The sequence below is a fragment of the Nycticebus coucang genome, chromosome 5 (assembly GCF_027406575.1).
Source record: "Nycticebus coucang isolate mNycCou1 chromosome 5, mNycCou1.pri, whole genome shotgun sequence".
Taxonomy (NCBI): Eukaryota; Metazoa; Chordata; class Mammalia; order Primates; family Lorisidae; genus Nycticebus; species Nycticebus coucang.
The window spans coordinates 60,067,067-60,081,824 of record NC_069784.1 but is presented as its reverse complement, the minus strand read 5'-3'; the positions used below and the strand labels follow the sequence as shown (position 1 = coordinate 60,081,824).

At 42.0% G+C, this 14,758-nt stretch overlaps 1 pseudogene; it reads left to right on the top strand.

Annotated features, from left to right (window-relative positions):
- The first annotated feature begins 4,096 nt into the window (after positions 1-4,096).
- LOC128586819 (E3 ubiquitin-protein ligase RNF168-like) lies at positions 4,097-5,682 on the top strand (annotated as a pseudogene).
- The last annotated feature ends 9,076 nt before the right edge of the window (positions 5,683-14,758 follow it).

The window sequence follows — 14,758 nt, the reverse complement described above, 5'->3', positions numbered from 1 at the left end:
AGCCTACCAATTCTTTTTTATTATTATTATTAAATCATAACTGTGTGGCTGTATGACCCACGAATGGAGCCCACCAATTCTTATTTGTCTCCCTGATTCTCAGGGAGGGAGGTCTCCATGCAAAAGTCTACCTGTCTGGGAATGGCACAAGCCCTGCCTTTCACCCCATACTGGCTCAGGCTGAAAAGTAGAGACCTCGCCCCCCAGAGCGCTGCAACCTCAGAGAGCTCAGAACACCTGCTAGTGGGGGAGGTGAGACAGCCCAGGAGCCTGGAAGCCCGAGCCTGGAAGCACCGTCTGGTGGACACAGTGGACACGGCAGCCCTGAGCAGGGGCTGGTGCTCAGGGCTCCCCGCTACCCACCCTGCACCCCACAGTTTCAGCCACTTTCCCAGTGTTTCTGCTCAGCATCCCGTGCTCACTGCGCATTTAAACATCCAAATGTATCCAGATGGGCCAATGGCCACAACTCTGGGGAAGACATTCTGAATCACCTTGTGTCACTGGAGGTTTGAGTATCATAGGAGCAGAGACCTGTGCTGAGTGAGAGAGAGGTGAGGGCTCTGCCCTCTCCAGGAGGGAGACTCGGGGTGCTGCACTGCCTAGCCACTCAGCTATAGAGAGGACCGTGGGATCAGGGACCAGACTTCACCATCAGAGACCCTGTGGAGGAGAAAAATCTGAGGGGCCAGGGTGGGGTGGTGTAGGTGTGACCCAGGGGACAGTTTAATCAGAGCTCTTCATCAATAAGTGCTGTGAGTGAAAAGAAAAATTAGTAAATCACATAGATTCAAAAGCGATTTGAATAGAGAATTTGCACAGCTAGTGATTGATTAGGTCTCTGAGTAAGGGAAAGATGGGCCAATGTAATTGGCAACGTTTGTATGTGTACAAGTTGGGTGTCACTGCTGGTGCCCTAGGGGTTATTATTCAAAGCCCTCTGGAGGAGCTGTGCTAAGGGTTTGCGTTTCTATTTGGGAAAGCTCAGTGCCAGAGACTGAGCAGATGGCAACATAAAGGCAAAGTTCTGCTGTCACCAGCGGTGGGCTGTTCTGGCACAGGGCTGGAGTGTGCACCACAAGTTTGTGGATGAAGATGGAACCATGGGAACTCCCACTGCCTATGGGGGATGGAAAGACATCACAAAGTCATTTTATGTTTGAGAAAACTGTTGAGTATGTATTCAAGAATTTATGGGCCAGGTGTGGTAGCTCACAGCTGCAATCCTAGGTCTCTGGGAGGCTGAGGAGGGTGGATTGCCAGAGCTCAGGAGTTTGAGACCAGCCTGCACAAGAGGGAGACCCCATCTCTACTAAAAATAAAAGACTAGCCAGGCACTGTGGTGGGACCCTGTAGTCCCATCTACTCTGGAGGCTCAGGTAAGAGGATCACTTGAGCCCAAGAGTTTCAGGTTGCTGTGTAGGGTGACTGAGACTGTCTAAAAAGAAGAATTTAAGTACCTTCTCCCCTTTGCATGGTGACAGAGACAAAGTATTATAGTGAGTTAGGAAAGTAACCCACCCTCAAACCAGGGGTGACTCACATCAGTTGTTCATTTAATAATGAGGATGGTGAATCCTCTTTCAGTTGTGGTTTGTGCTGTGTAATATTCTCTGGGAGACGGTGTCCCTTATCCTGCTCCGGGCTTCTGAGAAAGTCAAAGATTTTACACATTCTCCTCCATCCTGAACACTGCCTTCCTCACCCTCCCTCTCATCTGACCCTAATTTCTCTGTCAGTGACCATGATATAATGCTCAAGATGAAGGATGTCCAAATGAGACTTTTCGAACATTATCTGTATTTTGTACTTTTGGAAAACTTGGACTGAGGACCCAAGATCACTCATCTCCATTTCTTTAAAGTTTCCTTTATGTTACACCTGATCTGTGCAGTTGCCTTCCCAGAGAATCCCCAGATATTTATATTTTATTTCATGCAAACCTGTGCTCCTTTGCTGAAATGTTTTCAGTTACATATCTATATGTTCATAGAAAGAATCAGACATTTATCTTTCAAAGAGAGTTAGGGATTCATAAGGAGTATGCTTTTCCATTGCAGGAAAAATACTCACCAAAGTGGTCACTGTCTAAAATGACCTGTGGCCATAAAAAACAAAGGGAAGATGATCAGTAGAAGGACTAAAGCTGCGGTTTATATTGGGCGAAAACAGGTTCTTCCAGGGGGAATTCTCAGGAAGGAAGGTCATCAGAGACTGTCAGCTCCTCCAGAGTGTGTCTGCCCCACCTCTCATCTCCGTGTCAGGGAGGAAAGAATGCAGGTCCTTGGGAGGACATGCGATATTGCATACGACATCGATTCCCTTGGCAGGGGCACCTTCTCTGTGTGGAGGGTGTCCAGTCCCTGTGTCTTCTCCACAGAGGTGAGCCAGCCTCTGCCTCTGTGTTGGACATGGTGTGACACTTTGGTTACTATGAGAGGAGAGGAAAAGGCGGAAAGGAGGAGGACATGCATTCAGAGGGACATGAGGACTGTGGTCTCAGGCAGGGCTGTGCCTGTGGAAACTGACCAGGGAACTTGGGCTTCTCATTCAAATGCCAGGGGAAGGTGTCACGTGCCTGAGAATGACAGGGCTGTGAGGGTGGGAGAAGCTGGTGAAGGGTCCTTAGGGACAGGGGCTCAGAGCTTTGAGGTCCCCTGGTGGGTAATAAAGGCAGCGAGAGGATGGCTGGGGGAGAGAGGAACATTCTTGGCAGAAGGGAAGCCACCATGGGGTCTGCACAGAGCTCTGCCCTCCAGGGAGCCCTCAAAACCCTGCAGGAGGGGATGGGATAAATGCCTGGGGGATGAGGCCACCAGGAAGGCTCAGATAAACTGTGGGGAGACTAACCAGGTACAGCACAGCACAACCTCAGCTCAGACAAGCCTCTGTGAGCTCGCATGCCCTCCATCTGTCACCTACACTGTGACTTCCAGTGTGGGACAGTCCTCATTCATCCTCCCAGGACACCCACAGTTTCCTTTCCATCAATACATCCCCAGCCCGCCTGCCCTCTCTGGTGCTCCTAGAAGGGACCTAAATTGTGCTGACTGGGTTTATGGTGGCTGAGGCTTCTCAGATCCTCTCAGTGGGGGCAGGTGGTATTTCAGGAATTCCACAGTGGGTGGGGTGGGGAGGGAGGACCCTCAATGCAAGAGGGTCAGGGACCTTCTTCTGAGTGGCACCTGAATGACACGGGTGTCCTCTTGTAGAGTGCACATGATAAATGGATGACCCTGGAGCCATGTGAGGACACCCAGCACAGATTTCTAGACTCTGCAGTGTGGACGGGGGACCCCTGACTCTCTCCTGTCCTTCCTCTCCATCTGTGTAGGCTGGACTCCCTTCATGTGATGTGATCCTGCCACGCCCCTTCCAAGCCCCTGGTTTGACTCTGGCCTTTAGAGAGGTTCTTTCTCTCTCTCTCTCTCTCTCTCTCTCTCTCTCTCTCTCTCTCGTAAAGAAGGAAGAAGTGGCAGTTGCTGCGGTCCCGCCCTCAGGAATGGACTATTTGGCTGACAGAAGAGGCTGCGGAGACCAGGTGCCGAGCCCCGGGAAACAGCGCAGGGTGCAGGAAAATCGGAACACAGGGGCTCCAGCGCCACTCTTACAGCAACGGTAAAACGGAGGTCCTGCTGCAGCCGGAGCCCGTGTCCGGGCGGGAGTGGAGTCCCGGGCGCTGTGGCCCGGGACTAAAGAGCGCATCTTCACCGGGGTAAGAGGGAGGAGGGGAGCTTGGCGGCTATCACTTGCAGCGCCCTGGAGCCCGGGCTCCTGTCTGTCCTGCGTGATGTTAACGCAGCCAAGCTCTCCGGATAAAAACGTTCATTTATTTTCTTGCCGGACTTTGTCCTAAAAATGGACAAAACACACCACCTTCCAGGATATTACTGTTTGCATGACCCTACGGGCGGCTTGTTGTTTCATGACGTGTTTGATGCTCCTGTTCTCATAATATTTAAACGCAAAACTCTTAATTTGCTTTGTGTAGTTGGCTGAAAATTCTTTTTTAAAAAAACTATTTATGTTAAATAAGGCTCACTAGCATATTAAAATAGCCGTGCCTAACGACTTCATCCCTTCCCTGTCGGATTGCCAGTGCCAAATCTGTATGGAAATTCTGATCGAGCCTGTAACCCTGCCTAGTAATCACACACTCTGTAATCCGTGTTTCCAATCGACCCTCGAAAAAGCAAATTTATCTTGTCCCTTTTGTCGCCGCCGGGTATCCTCGTGGACTCGGTACCATACCTGAAAAGATTCTCTTATCAATATGGAACTGTGGAAGATAATTCAAAAACACTACCCAAAGGAATGCAAGCTTAGAGTTTCTGGGCAAGAATCGGAGGAAATCGTTGATGACTATCAGCCAGTTCGTCTGTTAAGTAAACCTGGGGAATTAAGAAGAGAATATGAAGAGGAGGTAAGCAAGATGGAGGCAGAGCGATGAGCCAGTGAAGAAGAAGAAAACAAAGCCAGTGAAGAATATATACAGAGATTATTGGCAGAGGAAGAAGAAGAGGAAAAAAGACAGTCGGAAAAAAGGCAAAGGGAGATGGAAGAACAGCTGAAAAGGGATGAAGAGCTGGAAGATAAGCATTAATATTAACAATTTCCATGAGGGAAGTATCTTGGCTTCTCCCTTGAATTCCAGAAAATCTGATCCAGTCACAGTCAAGTCTGAAAAGAAAAGTAAGAATAAACAAAGAAACGCTGGAGATATTCAGGAGAAATTGACAGTAGTGGTGAGAAAAGTCCTACATGGCAAGACACAGAAGTTGAAGAAGATACGCCAACACTTTCCCCACAAATAGGCCTTGAAAATCAAGAACAAAGTGCAAAATCTTCAATGGAATCACCTATGCCATGGTTGTGTGCCTATAGTTCAGAATGGTCCCTTGAAGGAAAAGTCGAAACAAGACCAAACAATCATGATAAAGAGTTTTGTGTTTTAAATCATGAGGAATCGCAAACCAAAATTCTCTACTCAAAAGAAGCTGCAGGTAAGCCTTGTGGCAAAACAGAGAGTGGGTGTGCTGTATGTGCAGGTATGACACAGGTAATTGGAAACAACACAGTCGAGACAGAAAATGAAGAGTCTCATCTGATCAGTATGGATATTTCCAAAAGAAAAAACGAGGAATCTTTGTTCAAAGCAGCTAAGGATCCATGCTTTTCTGGAAAAAGAAGAAAAATGTTCCCCAGAGGTTCCTCTGACCAAGAGGAAACAGAAATAAACTTCACCCAAAAACTGATAAATTGGGAGCATCTGCTTTTTGAAAGACATAAACAAGAAGAACAGGACAGGTTATTAGCGTTACAGCTTCAAAAAGAAGTAGACAAAGAGCAAATGAGGCCAAACCGGCAGAAAGGATCCCCTGATGAATATCCATTACGGTCTACACCCTTACCTTCAGACAAATTGCTAAATGGACAGAGGAAGAATTCCAAAGATAGGAGCTTCAAAAGACAAAGTGACACAGAGCATTCAAAACCACAGAGAGGCTCAAAAGATGAAAACTGGCAGCCTTCTTTTAAGATCCAGTTGAGGCATTCCATTAATGGGAGAAAGAGGCCAAGTTCTACTAGAAATAATAGTAGATACCTAAAAGTGCTCATTCCCTACAGTCTCATAATTCACAGAAAAGTATTTTTCAAATGTTTCAGAAATATTCAAAGTAATGCATGAGTAAAGGGAGTGTTTTATGATCTAGGAAGGCCAGATTGTAAAGCTCTCGTTCCTATCATAGAATATTTATAAATTTGTCATTAATTCTGCTTTGTAGTCACACTCATATCTTTAATTAAAGGACTATGTGATTATCCGGGAAGAATACATAGTGTGTTTTTGTGGAGCTCAGTGATGAGCAAGTGTCTCTCTATCATTTCGTTGTTAATAACTGTGATACACTACGTTTTGCAGTCTTTATGGATGTGAAAATGCCTTGGCCAACTCCAAGAAATTTTCAAGTGCCATTGTATTTCCAAAAAATGCATGTTTTATGGCCTTTGCTGGCTTTTTTGTCATGACTAGTAATCAAAGCAATGTTAGACTATTCCAAGTAATTAAGGAATCCATGCAGAGTTTAAACTGTAAGTTTTCTTGCTATTTTCCCATCTCTAGAGTATGTGAAATGTATCTTCTACATCACTGAAATAATCTGATTTCTATCTCCAGTTTAAGATTTAAGCATTATGGCATGTCTGTTTTTCTTTGTTTGTTTGTTTGTTTGAAGACAGAGTCTCACTATGTCACCCTCAGTAGAATGCTGTGGCATCACAGGTCACAGCGACCTCCAACTCTTGGTCTTAAGAGATTCTCTTGCCTCAGCCTCCTAAGTAGCTGGGACTACAGGTGCCTGCCACAATGACTGGCTATTTTTTTGTTGCTTAGCTGGCCTGGGCCGGGTTCAAACCCGCCAGCCTCAGTGTATGTGGTTGGCATCGTAACCACTGTGCTATGGGCACCAAGCCATGTTTGTTGATTTTTAAAAAGATTAAGATCAATGTTAAAGCTGGGCCCAGTGGCTCATGCCTGTAATCCTAGCACTCTGGAAGGCGAGGTGGGTGGATTGCCTGAGTTCTCAGGTTTGAAACCAGACTGAGCAAGATTGAGACCCTGTCTCTAAAAAATAGCCAGGCATTGTGGTAGCTGCCTACAGTTCCAGCTACTCAGGAGGCTAAGACTAAAGATTTGCTTGAGCCCAAGAGTTTAAGGTCGCTGTGAGCTGATGCCATGGCACTCTTAATGAGGTGCCACAAAGTGAAACTCTGTCTCAAAAAAACAACAACAAAAAAATCAATGTCAAATCAGAAAATCAGTTTTCTAGAAAATTTGGAATTAGTCGACAAAAGGAAACTAGACTCTTAACTCATAAAATGAGCTAAGAGTTGGGATGAGGCTTGTTGCGTGACCCGAGACACGAACGAGCAGCAGCTTTGCTGTAGGTGTAAACTCGCTCCTGTAATTATTAAGTCAAGAAACAGACTATACACCGTGGGATGGCATGTAGCAAAGTTCTTTATTCCAAGTTTAAGTTTTATACTCTTCCAGTCACGTACACACCTAATCCATTATCTATTAGCTGAATTTTAACTTGAAAGGAAATATTTATCATATCAATGTAACCACTTGTGTAGTAAATCCCTTCCTCTAAACAGTGACTAGTTTTCCGAGCAGGGCACAAAGACGAAAACAGCTATAGGGGAACAGAGTTAATAGAAGAATATCTTCAAGCATTCACTCAGTTTACTCAGTATGAAGTAATGACTGTGACCTTCCTTCAGGGCAGAGCACCTATAGACCTCTGACAATATGTTGTTAACATATGTCAACCCTCTGGCCTGTATCTCTGAGGAAGGGCGGCATGCCCTTGGATCTCAGGCTTCACAGAGTGTACTGCTTCAGAGAAAAGGCCTAAGGAATTTTACAATTCCACAAAAGCCTAACTCTGTGAGTAACCCAGGGGGGTCCAAGCCTCTTCAGCCTCCGGAAGAAAAGCATGTCATTTTAAACTCACACTGAATTTACTTTGTGTGCTTGATGTAGGATAAGTTTATTTCTAAATATTATCCTACATTTCCCCCCTTTTGTTTTTGATGAATATTATTCATATCTGTCATCATTAAAGCAAACACTTGCGCATAACGTTCATTTTCCCTTTGTGCATGCTTCACTCTTTTACAAATCAAATATAAAATGAATCCAATAATTAAAAATAATGCTAATGATCCTATAGAACTTCCTATAAGTCCTTGTATTTTTGGGATAGGATTCATTTGTTCAATTCCATCAGCTATGCCTTGTAAAATCTGATCTCCATCTATCCTTTGTAACTTATTTTCAAAAGTGGAATATATCTCATGTTGTAAATTTACAATTTCCTTAGTCAAATTATCGTGGTTTAACAAATGCTTTTTAACATCCTCCCAAGGGAATTTACTCTCATTATATTTAACAGGGGTTATACAAAAAGTAGTTATATTCCAATCACATTTCAACTTCATTTGTTTCTTTAAGCTAACTAATTCATCCCCCAACATAACAACAGCTTGTTCTAAGTCAGCAATTTCATTATATAACTCAGTGTCAATTTGTTTTTGAGCAGTCCATAATTGTTCAGAGTCTTTATGCCAATTAGCCACAAAATTATGTGTTTTAATCCCTTGAGTTAAAGCCACGCCAGAGACAACAGCAGAAGCTGTCACAGCAATAATTCCTAGAATAATAGCAAATAAAAGTCCAATAAATCTCTTCGTTCTTCTCAAAACTCGATCAGCCAGAAGTTGAAGAACTGTCAGGGCAGGAGATTCTTGCCACGGTCTGGTCAAATTCACTGGCATCCACACACCTGTCCTGGCTCTCAACAAATACAGCTGTTCCTTTTGAGGATTAAAACTTAGAGAACTATTAATACAAGTAAACAGTTGACACACAGGACAAAATAATTCTCCTGTTTTTTCATTTCACTTTATGTTGCCTTTAAGCCACACAAAGGGTAATTGAACACAAGCTTGAATGTATCTTTCATCATGAACAGTAAATTCCATACCATAAGTATGAGATGTGGTGGTTTGATGATAAAACAATCCACCAGTCCAACCCTTCATAGGTTTTAGAGCTGCTGCTACTTTCCACAAATGATTTTGTTTAGGAAAGCCATAAATTCCAGGTGTGGGGGGTGCAAACCCAACATCTGTCCAACTCATAGGTGTTGTCATATTAATACTGATTTTATTTTTATTTATAAGATAGGTAAACTCATCTCTTGGCAACTCAATGTTACTAGGTCTCTTATTGCTGTCCAGTAAAGTTGCCTTTGGACTCCAGTCCATTATAGGACCTTTGGAAGTATTAATTAAGAAAAAAGTTTGATTTCCTTTACATCGAGTCCAATGCACCCATTCCCTTTGTAATGTAAAACTGTGCTCCTTACAAGGAGGAGTTTCCACATCTATAGGAGTAAAACCTGGGATAAAACGAGAGATGGAATTAGCACTTAGCATAAACATCTCACGTTTGACATCATTCCCAGAAGCTGGCCGGTCATAATGACTTAGCCAGTACTGTACAGTCATATTTAAACACTGGTATTGTTGAACAAAGCAAATAGGAGGGCCGGTGACCCCAGAAGTATAATTAACAAGCTTCATTTAAATGCTGGAGTTTCATTTTCATCATTTAAATTTAAAAAATTTAAAGTAAATAGTGCTGAAGATAATCTGTTTTGGGGGGTGGTATACTGTCCATCCCCCTTCTGTCTTTTGAGCATATCTTTTAATGTTCTATTCTGTCTTTCAATTATAGCCTGACCCTGGCTATTTTGAGGAATACCTGTTAAATGATTTATTTGATGGAGATTAAAAAATTATCTGCATTTATTTGAAATATATGCTGATCCATTATCTGTTTTTATAGTTTCAGGTTTGCCCATAATAGCAAAGCATTCTAATAGATGTGTAATAACAGCATCTGCTTTTTCCAATGATAATGCTGTTGCCCATGAAAAATGAGAATAAGTATCTACAGTATGATGTATATATTTTGTCTTACCAAATTCTGGAAATTGAGTCACATCCATTTGCCATAGTTGATTAGATTTCAATCCTCTAGGATTAACTCCCTTGGGTAAAGGAGGTGATACTAAAGGTTGGCAAGTGGGGCAAGATCGGACTATGGCTCTGGCAGAGTGCCAAGTGATGCCATGTCTCTGTTTTAATGATCTTGCATTAGAATGATGAATATTATGTTCTTGTTGGGCAGTAAGTACTGACCCTATTAATTGATCTACCATATGATTACCTTCTGATAAAGGTCCGGGTAATCCTGTATGGGCTCTAATATGTGTAATATAAATACCTTTTACTCTGGCTCTTACTAACTTTTGTAGTTTGTGAAACAACAAATTTAATTCTGAATTATTTTCTGTTAAAGTAACAGTCTCAATGTTTTGTACTACAATTGTACAAAAGATTGAGTCACTAATAATATTTATCTCTTGATCTGGATAATCACTTAGTAGCATTAGTATAGCAAATAATTCAGCTTTCTGAACAGATTGATAAGGAGACTGTTCGACCTTTTGTATTTTTTCTCCTATATATCCTGCAATTCCTTTCTTGTTAGCATCAGTATAAAAAGTGAGAGCCTTATCTAACGGATGTTCTTTAATAACTTTTGGTAATATCCAATTGGTTTTTTTTAAGAAATTGAATTCTTTTATCCGTAGTATAATGGTTATCTATGATTCCTAGGTAATCTGAAAGAGCGATTTGCCATTCAATGTTGAAGATAAATAAATTATTAATTTGAGAATTAGTAAGAGGCACAGATATTTTTTTCTGGGTCTTTACCAATTAATTGTCTAAATCTTTGATGTCCTTTTAAAATTATTGCGGCTATTTTGTATATATATGTTTCCATTTTCTTAACTGTCTTGTTCGGTAGGAAACACCATTCTATAAAATTATTTTCTTGTGTTAACAGTTCAGTAGGAGAATGATTGGAAGGAAACACATATAAATAAAAATGACCGACTTCATCAATTCTATCTATCTGAGATTGCTGGATATGCTGCTCTATCCACTGTAATTCTTTTTCTGCCTCAGCAGTTAATACTCTAGGGCTTTTTAAATCAGCTGGTCCTTCTAAAGTTGCAAACAAATTTTTTAGAGCATATGTGGGAATTCCTAAACTAGGTCTAATCCAATTTATATCTCCTAATAGTTTTTAAAAATCATTCAGAGTTTTTAAAGTATCTCTTCTAATTGTTACTTTTTGTGGAATTATTTTTTGTCCAGTTATTTTATATCCTAAATACTCCTATGGATCTGTATGCTGTATTTTGTCCTCAGAAATTACAAGTCCAAACTGCTGGCAGTTTTCCTTTACAGCTTCAAACATCTGCTGTAACTTTTCCTTATCGGGGTGTGCTATTAAGTTATCATCCATATAATGTAAGCACACACACCCCGGGAAAAGTGTCCTTACTATCTCTAAAGGCTGATTTACAAAAAGTTGACATAAGGTGGGGCTATTCAACATGCCTTGAGGAAGGACCTTCCAATGGAAGCATCTTGCAGGTTTTTCTGAGTTCAAGGCAGGAATAGTGAAAGCAAATCTTTTGGCATCTTCAGGATGAAGGGGAATGGTAAAGAAACAGTCTTTTAAATCAATTATGATGATAGAATAGGTTTTAGGAATTAGAGATGGGTTAGGTATTCCAGATTGGAAGTTTCCCATCAGAGAAATAATTTCATTGATTCTTCTTAAATCAGTCACCATTCTCCATTTCCCAGATTTCTTTTTTACTAGAAATACTGGGCTATTCCATTGACTGGTACTGGGCATTATATGGCCTGCTTTTAACTGGTCTTGAACTATATTATGAAGCGCTTCTAATTTTTCATAAGGGAGCGGCCACTGTTCAACCCATCTCGGTTTATCTGTTAACCATTTTAATGGCAGGGCGAAGCGCTGAACAGGAGCCTCTATATAAAACCCTCATGAAGAGCAGCCAAGCCTAGTCCAGTTTTTGTCATTTCCCATTCTTACAATTTCAGGTTTTAAAGTAGGAGTGGGGTCAATGGGATTATAACCCATATTCATCATTATAGTCTTGGTTGGTTTGGAAATAGTTGGAATAGTAATCATAGCTCCCCACTGTTGTAAAAGATCTCTGCCCCAGATTGATAATGCAATAGGAGCCACATAAGGGCGTAGTTGAGCTTTCTGACCCTCAGGGCCAGAGCAGTTTAAAATATTTGTACTTTGTTCAATATCCGTTAAAGTTCCCATACCAACAAAAGTAGCCTCGATTTTCTTTTTTGGCCAGCCCTTAGGCCAATGTAAGAAGCAATTATCGAAACATCAGCTCCTGAATCTACTAGTCCAGTAATTGTTATTTTATTAGCAAAAGTTACTGTACACTGAGGTCTAGAGTCATTAAGGAAAGTGTGCCAAAAAACCTGTTTTCCTGTGCTGCCAAAGGCACCTTCCCGCTTTACGGGAGCGGCCTGTCTTTTATGATAGGGCAGTATTAAAATTTGTGCAATTCTTTGACCAGCTTTTAATTTTATATTTTGAGTAGAAGAAGCCATAAGCATAATTTCCCCTTGAAAATCAGAATCAATAACTCCAGGATCTATGTTCAAACCTTCCACTGTTAAACTGCTTCTACCTAAAATAAGTCCCACAGAGGCTGGTGGAATAGGGCCATATATTCCAGTCTGAAGTTTTCTAGGTTTTTGTCCAGCTAAGATTTCTTCCTCATATAATATTGGTATGTCTAATGCTGCACTTCCTTGAGTTGCATGAAAGATATCTTGGACATGTAATTTCACAGGCTCTATTTCAATTAATTGTTCTGATTCGCCTGTGCATGTGTTACCCCAGGGTCCACTGGAAATGACCTGGATTGCTCGAATTTGTTTTCAGGCCCCGAGCTCAGCCTGATATCCCGTTTTTTGATTCCTGAGCCAGAATAAATTCTACTTTGGGCGGCAGGTGTTTGCCGTCTTTATCTCTAACAGATCTACATTCATTAGTCCAAAGTTTACCTTTTCCACAGCGGCGGTATAGGCCAGGTGCTTGCAGCTTAATATCCTGAGCTACCGCAGCTGAAGTACTCTCAATTTTAGCCTTGCGACATTCAGAACGCAGATGCCCTATTTTCCCACAATTAAAACATTTTGCCTTCCTTTTAGTCCCATTAAGTGCCTCCGCCAAGGCGGCAGCATTAAGCTTTGCCTGAAATGCTCCAGAACCAATACCCCTACAAGTGCGGAGATATTGTTCAATGGAAACATTGTCCTGATTCTTGACGGGGGTCAGGGCTAACTTACAATCTGAATTGGCATTCTCAAATGCTAATTGTAATAGAAGCATCTGTCTGGCCTGTTCTCCAGGAACAGATCTTTCAATTGCTGTCTGAAGCCTAGCTACAAATTCAGAGTATGGTTCATTGTTTGCTTGCATGATTTTTGTAAAAAATTGTTTAACCCCATCTTTTTCCTCTAGTCTTTGCCAAGCTCTAATACAAACATCTTTAACCTGCCTTAATAAATCTTGTGTTAATTGCAGCTGTTGGTGAATGTCAGCCGCAGGGCCCATACCCATTAAAGAGTTAACTGGAGTTCCCTGAGCTCGGTTTTGCCAAGTTGCCTCTTCCAGCCACCAAGCCTTGAATTGTAAAAACTGACCAGGGCGCAAGGTAGTACGAGCTAAAGTTTCCCAGTAAGCAGGAATAAAAATATGATTTGTGCAATATGAATTTAAAATGCCAATTATGAGGGATGAAGTGGGTCCATAGGCGAAAACAGCATCGTTCTTAAAAATTTTATTTGTATAGGAGCATGTTGAGCAACTCCTGATTGACCATGCTCTTGAATTTCCCTGAAAACAGGATATGCTTGTATAACAGGCTCTTTATTATTACCTGATTCTGAAATTTGAACTGAGTTTTCATTAGATATAGCCAATTCAGAAATATCTAAAGGAAAGTGGTGCCGTGCTGTGAAGCGTGTATCTGGAGGATTAGGCCACACAGGATAGAAGGGGTCTTCCCTCCTGCCCATAGGACCTGGTGGTGCAGAAGGAGTTAGAGGCTTGTAAGGTGGAAGCACATCTTTACAAGAACCTGCTTTAGAGCTTGCTCTAGAGGAGAGTATTGCAGCTCCCTTCTTTTCTAAGAAGGCAATTCTTTGATTCATTGTATGAAAAATTTCAGCCATAACCTTTTTAAGGTGTTCAAACTCAGCAGACTCTTTTTGAGTTGATTCATCAGCCATTTCCACTAATTCTGGACAGCTCTCTGCATCACTTTCAAGACTTTTTAAGTCACCCACATATTTCTTTTGAGGCTTATTAGTTTGGGATTTAGAATGGGAATGTGGAATATCATAAACATGTTCCTATTCTGAGATATTCCACAACCTGTTCTGGCTGGTCTAACTGACTCAGCTCGGACAAAGGAGGCGGGGGTGGCCACTCCTCAGTCTCAGAATCTTGCTCAGAACATGTCTGAAATAGCTGATATGTTACCCATATTACCCTACTTATAAAATTGCCTTCTTGGTGGGCACAACGCAGAGCCCGACCCACTTTCTTCCAGACCTTTAAATTAAGCTGGACTTCCCAGTACAGTGTAAACCAGTGGCAATGCTTAACAACCACATGGAAAAGTTCCCTCAGGTTACTGGTTTTTACCAGAATTTTAGTGGTAGAAATCAGAGTTTTTAAGATGGCAATATACTGGTCCTCCAAAGAAGAAGAGAGCTGAAGACTCATATCATTCCCTCCCATGTTTCTTGTTATGCTGGAGACGTCCCACGTACTCTGCGTGGCAATTGCACCGTCCCAGTTACAGGGTTCTCAAGTTTACCTCAAACGGCTTCAGCAAAGATCTCTCCGAGGCATCCTGGTGGAGGCGGTCGTCCTCCAGCCCGGTGTCCAGAAAGTCTTACTGCTCCTTCGCGATCCCCTGATCCTGCCGACTACACCAATATGTTGCGTGACCCGAGAGGCGAACGGGCAGCAGCTTTGCTGTAGGTGTGAACTCGCTCCTGTAATTATTAAGTCAAGAAACAGACTATACGCCGTGGGATGGCATATAGCAAAGTTCTTTATTCCGAGTTTAAGTTTTATACTCTTCCAGTCACGTACACACCTAATCCATTATCTATTAGCTGAATTTTAACTTGAAAGGAAATATTTGTCATATCAATGTAACCACTTGTGTAGTAAATCCCTTCCTCTAAA